Source organism: Pygocentrus nattereri, chromosome 12 (genome assembly GCF_015220715.1).
Source record: "Pygocentrus nattereri isolate fPygNat1 chromosome 12, fPygNat1.pri, whole genome shotgun sequence".
Classification (NCBI taxonomy): domain Eukaryota; kingdom Metazoa; phylum Chordata; class Actinopteri; order Characiformes; family Serrasalmidae; genus Pygocentrus; species Pygocentrus nattereri.
Window position 1 is genome coordinate 8,534,838 of NC_051222.1, and position 6,328 is coordinate 8,541,165.

Sequence of the window (6,328 nt, forward strand, 5' to 3'; positions counted from 1 at the left end):
GTACACCACAGGTCACTGGCACAGTCTCAGAAACATTACCTTCCATTTCCACAAAGAAGCTCCTTCCTAGAAGGTATGAACTGAACCATTTTAGGACAGTTCCCGAGAGTCCAACCCAGTTCTCAAGTCTATCTATGAGAATTTTGTGGTCAGTGGTGTCAAATGCAGTGCTGAGATCAAGCAGTAGTAGAACAGACATGTTTCCTGAGTCTGTATTTAGGCGAATGTCATTGATAACCTTAATTAGTGCAGTCTCAGTACTATGATTAGGTCGGAAGCCTGACTGAAATTTGTCTAGACAGCTATTTGTGGACAGAAAGTGCATAATTTGCTTGAAGACAATTTTTTCTATTATTTTTCCAATGAATGGTAGATTAGAAATTGGTCTATAATTATTTAACAGGCTTGTATCTAGAGTTTTCTTTTTCAAGAGAGGTTTCACAACTACAGTTTTTAATGCACTCGGAAATACACCTGACATGAGTGAGGAATTTACTATTTGAAGAATGTTCACTAATATTGAGGAAAAGACATTCTTTAAAAACTTGGTTGGTAATGTATCAAGACTGCAAGTGGATGATTTGAGATGACTCACTGTATCAATTAAACCTTCTTCATTAATAACACTAAACTGGGACATGTTGAACATGCTTTTGCGTGGTTTTGGAGAGAAAATCGTCTCGTTGGTAGATGTAGGCGTACAGATAGCTTGTCTGATGGTGTGGATTCTAGTATTAAAAAATTTTGCAAACTCATTACATTTCTCAGTTGAAACTAGCTCAGGGGCCATATATGTAGGTGGGTTTGTTAGTCTGTCAACCATAATGAAAAGCACTTTGCTATTGTTAACATTATTGTTAATAATGCTAGAGAAGAAGGATTGTCTAGCTTTGCACATTAATCTATTGTAATCACGCAGCCTATCTTTGAAAATCTCTTTATGTATGTGAAGGTTGGTTTTACACCATCTGCGCTCAGCCTTTCTGCATTCTCTCTTTTGGTGCTGAACTGCAGGATCATTTCTCCATGGAGGTTTCTGTTTGCATTGCATGGTTTTAACTCTAACTGGTGCAATCTGATCTAAAACACTGGCAGTTTTTGAGTTGAAACTTTCCAGCAGAGTATCAACAGAGCCTGATGGTTGGCAAGGTGAAGAGCACATTTTGGTAACAAAAAGTGCAGCTGTCCTGTCATTTATCTGTCTATTCTTAAACCTAACTTGCCTGGCACTGCTGTGGATTGAAGTCCACATTTAAAAAAATACACAGTAGTGATCAGACAATGCAACATCCTTAATAGAGGCTGAAATGTTAAGACTTTTTGAGATAACCACATCCAAAGTGTGACCATGGCAATGTGTGCTTCCAGTCACATGCTGAGAAAGTTAAAAAGATTCAAGTACATCATAGAGTTCTTTGGCGTAATTATCCTTGGGATTATCAATATGAATGTTAAAATCACCAGCAATAACAAAATGATCAAATTCAGTAGAAATAAAAGATAACATATCTGTGAAGTCATCAATAAAATTAGCATTGTACCTTGGAGGTCTGTAGACAGTTACTAGTAATATTCTTTGTGTCCCTTTTAAAATCGCACCTAAATATTCAAAAGATGTGAAATCACCAAGTGGTAACTGCTTGCATTGGAAAGTATCATTAAACAGCATTGCTACACCTCCACCTTTCTTGCCGGTGTGTGAAACATTTAAAAAGTTAAAGTTTAGTGGAGCCGTCTCAGTTAACACAATATCAGCACTATATGAGTTTAACCATGTCTCTGTTAAAAGCATAAAATCAAGCCCATGAGTTGTAGTTAAATCATTAATTATATAAGACTTGTTTGTAAGAGATCTGATATTTAGTAGAGCTAACTTAATAACCTGTGCACTTTGTTTCAAAGACTGTGAGTTACTTCTAACATACTGCAGGTTGGATGTATTCACAGTATCTGACCTAAACTCCTTGTTCTTTCTGCTTCTGATAAGAACTGGAATGGGAGAGATAATTGGGACACAGGGTCCTTGCTTGTTTTGAAAACATGTACCGCTGATATCATCACTGTAGCAGCACAGACCCAAAATATATCAATTTCCTGGATTACATGGGGTGACCTGTTCCTTTACGGTGGTGGAGGGTGGGTGGAGCTCCTGCTGGTGATGAGCTTGCGAGCGGAGCTGTCTATCTCGTGGTTTATGAGCTTGTTTTTTCCTTTGAGGTTGTGGGGGAGATTTGTTTAATAAATCATCAATTTGGCTGAGCTTAATTTTGGCCCCTTTCACTAACTCCTTGATTGGGGTGTGTGGTGGTGGTGAGGAGAGGGGTTGCTGGGTCCTTGAGGCAGTAGGTGACTGTGGAGAAGTTGAGGTGATTTTCCGCTGTACCTGAGGACTCGCTGACAGTGAAAGCGTCAGTCTTGTCCCTACAGATACGAGCTTCTCCATGGTTTCTGGGAAGTTCAGGTTAGGTGATGAAGAGGTGGAGGTGGAGAATGGTGTGGATTGTTTATTCAGTTGTGGTGTTTCAGGCAGCTGATACAGCACAACATGGCTCCCATCTGATAACTCCTCATCCTCTTTGGGGGGAGGATGTTGTGTCTCTGTAGTGGTGACAGTGTCCTTGGGTGTTATCGCTGACATGTCTTCACCAGTGGAAACAGAGAAGTTATACAGAGAGAAAATGAAGTTTTCTGACAGGAGTTTGACACCCCTCTTGTTAGTTTGCAGTCCATCTCGTTTGAAGAATTCTCTCTTCCCGAAAAACAGATTGAAGTTGTCAATGAAGTTCAGACCATTTGACCTGCAGGTTTTCTGCAGCCAAACATTTAATGCCAGTAGCCTTGAGAACATATTGCAGCCCCCTGCAGGCAGAGGGCCATTGATGAATGCCTGGATGTTTAATTTCAGCAATGTGGAAAAAAGATCATTAAAGTCCCTTTTCAACACCTCAGACTCCTCTTTTCTTATGTCATTCTTCCCAACATGAATAATGATCCGTTTCACTGTTCTGTATTGAGCCAATAATGTTGGACGCTTCCCATTCAGTTCAGAAACTGTGATGTTTGGCTCACATCGAGCTAAGAGTTTCTGATTGTTTTTCATGCCGTGAATAGAGTCATCCCCAAAAACAAGGGTGTCTGCTGTGGCTACGGCCTGGATCCTGGTAGCTCTCCTGGGTTGTTCTGAATGGCTGAATCTTCTGGTTCTTTCTGGGTTATGTTGACTGTTATTGGGAAAGTCATTGAGGTCTTGCAGTGGCTCAAATCTGTTTTGCAAATGAAGTGACTGGAACTGATTTCCTCTGTGTCTGTGCTGTGATCTCCCAGCAACAACAACTTTAGCATTAGCATTAGCTGGATGTGCTATGTTAGCCGGAGTGGAGGATGAAAATAAAGAACTGTATGTAGCATGTCGTTTGGGTTTAGCTCCAACGCGAACCCATTGCTGGTTTTGCCCATATCTTTCAGCTGTACTCACGTTTTGACTCTGTCCACATGTTCAGCCGGTCCAGCTCTATGCATGAAAGGTCTAATTATGAAAGCTCCTGTCCTAAAGTATTTTGATGAAAAACTTCATACCAAAATTTCAGCAGATGCCTCTAAAGCAGGGATAGGTGCAGTGATGTTGCAACAATATGGCACAAGGTGGCGCCCAATAGCATATGCCTCGGGGCATTAACGACTTCAGAGTGCAACTATGCACAGATAGAAAAGGAGGCATTAGCCCTTGCATATGGATGTGAGAAGTTTCATGTATTTATATATGGCAGAAGAGTTTGGGCAGAAACAGATCATAAACCTCTTGTTACAATAGCAAAAAAAGGCTTAGCCAACACACCACCTAGGGTGCAGCGATTGTTCTTGAAAATGCAAAAGTACGACTTGCAGCTAGAATACAAACCTGGAAAAGAACGGTTAGTTGCTGACACATTGTCACGTGCTTATGACAGCACAGTATCGGTACAACACAATGAACATGATGAAACAGTAAATGTAAATCTGGTCAGGAAAAGCTGTCCAGTCTCTGATGAGATGTGGACTGTGATTGCACGAGCCACAGCTGAGGATGAAATACCTAAAACAGGTCATTAAAGCAATCACAAAGGGGTGGTCAGTACAGTCTGTACCTGCTCCATGCTACCATTACAGAGATGAGTTGTCAGTGTTAGATGGCATTCTATTCAAGGGCTCAAGGATTGTAATTCCCAAGGGCTTGCAGCATAACATGTTGTTGAAAACACATGAGAGGCATCTTGGCATGCAGAAATCCAAGAGACGGGCTAAAGCAGTGTTATACTGGCCAGGTATGGGTCGAGATATTGAGAGAGTCATTAGGTCTTGTGAAACCTGTCAGAAATACAGGGCTAAGCAGAGCAAGGAGCCAATGTGGATTGAGGTCAGTAAGGTGCATAGGGCATGGAGCAAGGTGGGCATAGATTTGTTTGAGCTTGATGGAAAAAACTACATACTCCTAGTAGACTATTACTCTCACTACCCTGAGATGGTGCAGTTGAGAGAGACCACAGCAACTCAGGTTATAACTCACATCAAATCATTTTTTGCACGTCATGGTATTCCTGACGTAGTCATGACTGATAATGGACCGCAGTTCAGCTGCGTGGAGTTCCATAAGTTTGCTAAGACTTTTGAGTTTAGTCATGTGACATCAAGCCCACATTATCCGCAGTCTAATGGGCTCATTGCAAATGGAGTAAAAATAGTCAAACTGTTGTTGAAGAAAGCAATGGATTCAAAAACGGATCCTTACTTAGCACTGCTTAATTACAGGTCAACTCCATTGTCACATGGCCTGTCGCCAGCAGAGCTTCTGTTTAATAGAAAGCTTAGGACCCGCATGCCCCAACTGCTCGAAAGAGAAAGTGTAGAAAAAAGGAACATAGTCATGGACAAACAAAAGGCAAAAAACGCACAGAAAAGATACTATGACATAGGGTCAAAAGAACTAAAGGAACTAAAACCAAATGACAGAGTGAGGTTGCATGATGGAAAACATTGGAGCCTAGAGGCTCAGGTGCTACAGAATGTAGCTCAGAGGTCCTATGTGGTCCAAACACAAGAGGGAATGACCTACAGGAGAAATCGTAGACATTTGCTGCAAGTACCTGAAAAAGAACAGAATAAGGAAGAGGAAACAAACTTGGGTACAAACCACAGATTAGACAGCCCGGTACACAAGACACCTGTAACTGAAATTAATGGGAAAACAGAGACACAAGTGGAAGTCAGGAGATCTTGCAGAACCATTAAAGCACCTCAAAGGCTTATAGAGCAAATGTAAATACTCAAAATTCCTAGCAACAATCAAAGCACGTAAAGTTGGGAACACAGTACGTGAGGTTAATTAATACACTGATTGTTAATTAAAACATGCTGGGTGTTGAGATCACACATTTGTTTATCGTGTGAAACTGTTAGATTTTTTTTATAAAATTAAATGCTACTGATTGTTTGTCACACTTGTATAAACAATGTTCTTAACAGGAGGGATGTGATGTACATCAGTTATGTGATCTGCGTATCACGTGACAGCACACAGTTATGCAGCATGCCGCCTGCAGTTACGCGTTTGTTTGCTGAAGAATAAAGAAGTCACGTCATCTGTTATATCCTTCATCTTTACTTTATTTCAAGAAGGTACAGAACATAGCAGGATGGTACTGTCACGATTGGCTCCTCCCGCTTTTTTGTTTTGGTTTGTTTTGGCGTTCTAGTCCAACCCCCTGTTTTGTTACTCCGCCCCTGATTGTTTTCCCTGTGTTACTTAAGTCCTGTGTTTGCCTTTAGTGTTGGCCAGTCTTTGTTTGATGTATCAGTCTCTGTTGGTTGTATTAGTCAATGTTTGCTTTGTTTCTGTGTTGTTGGTTCTATTCTGGTTTGTGTTATGTCTGAACCCCGATCTCTACGTGTTGGCTTTTTGAACCTGGACCGCTTTGACCGCGACCCTGGATTTGCCCCTAATAAATCTCGCTTATCTCGGCGGTATATAAATATAAATAAAGAGGTATTGAATTTAACTGATTAGCCTTTTTTTATTTATTCTTGATCTAATGCTTAATTTCCCCTATGCTTGTCCTTTACTTTCACATTCAGGCTGAGAGTATAAAATACTGAGCACAAGCACATATATATATATATCACAGTACTGGGAATATCATTCCCATAAATCGTGTGATTTCCTTGTTTTCATGAGGGGGGGGTAAAGGCCAGTAAGTGTGTGTGTGTGTGTGTGTGTGTGTGTGTGGATTGTGGGACTACGGGACTACTTTCATCTTCACTTTCATTTTCACTTTGTACGCTTATAAGCTGCTCA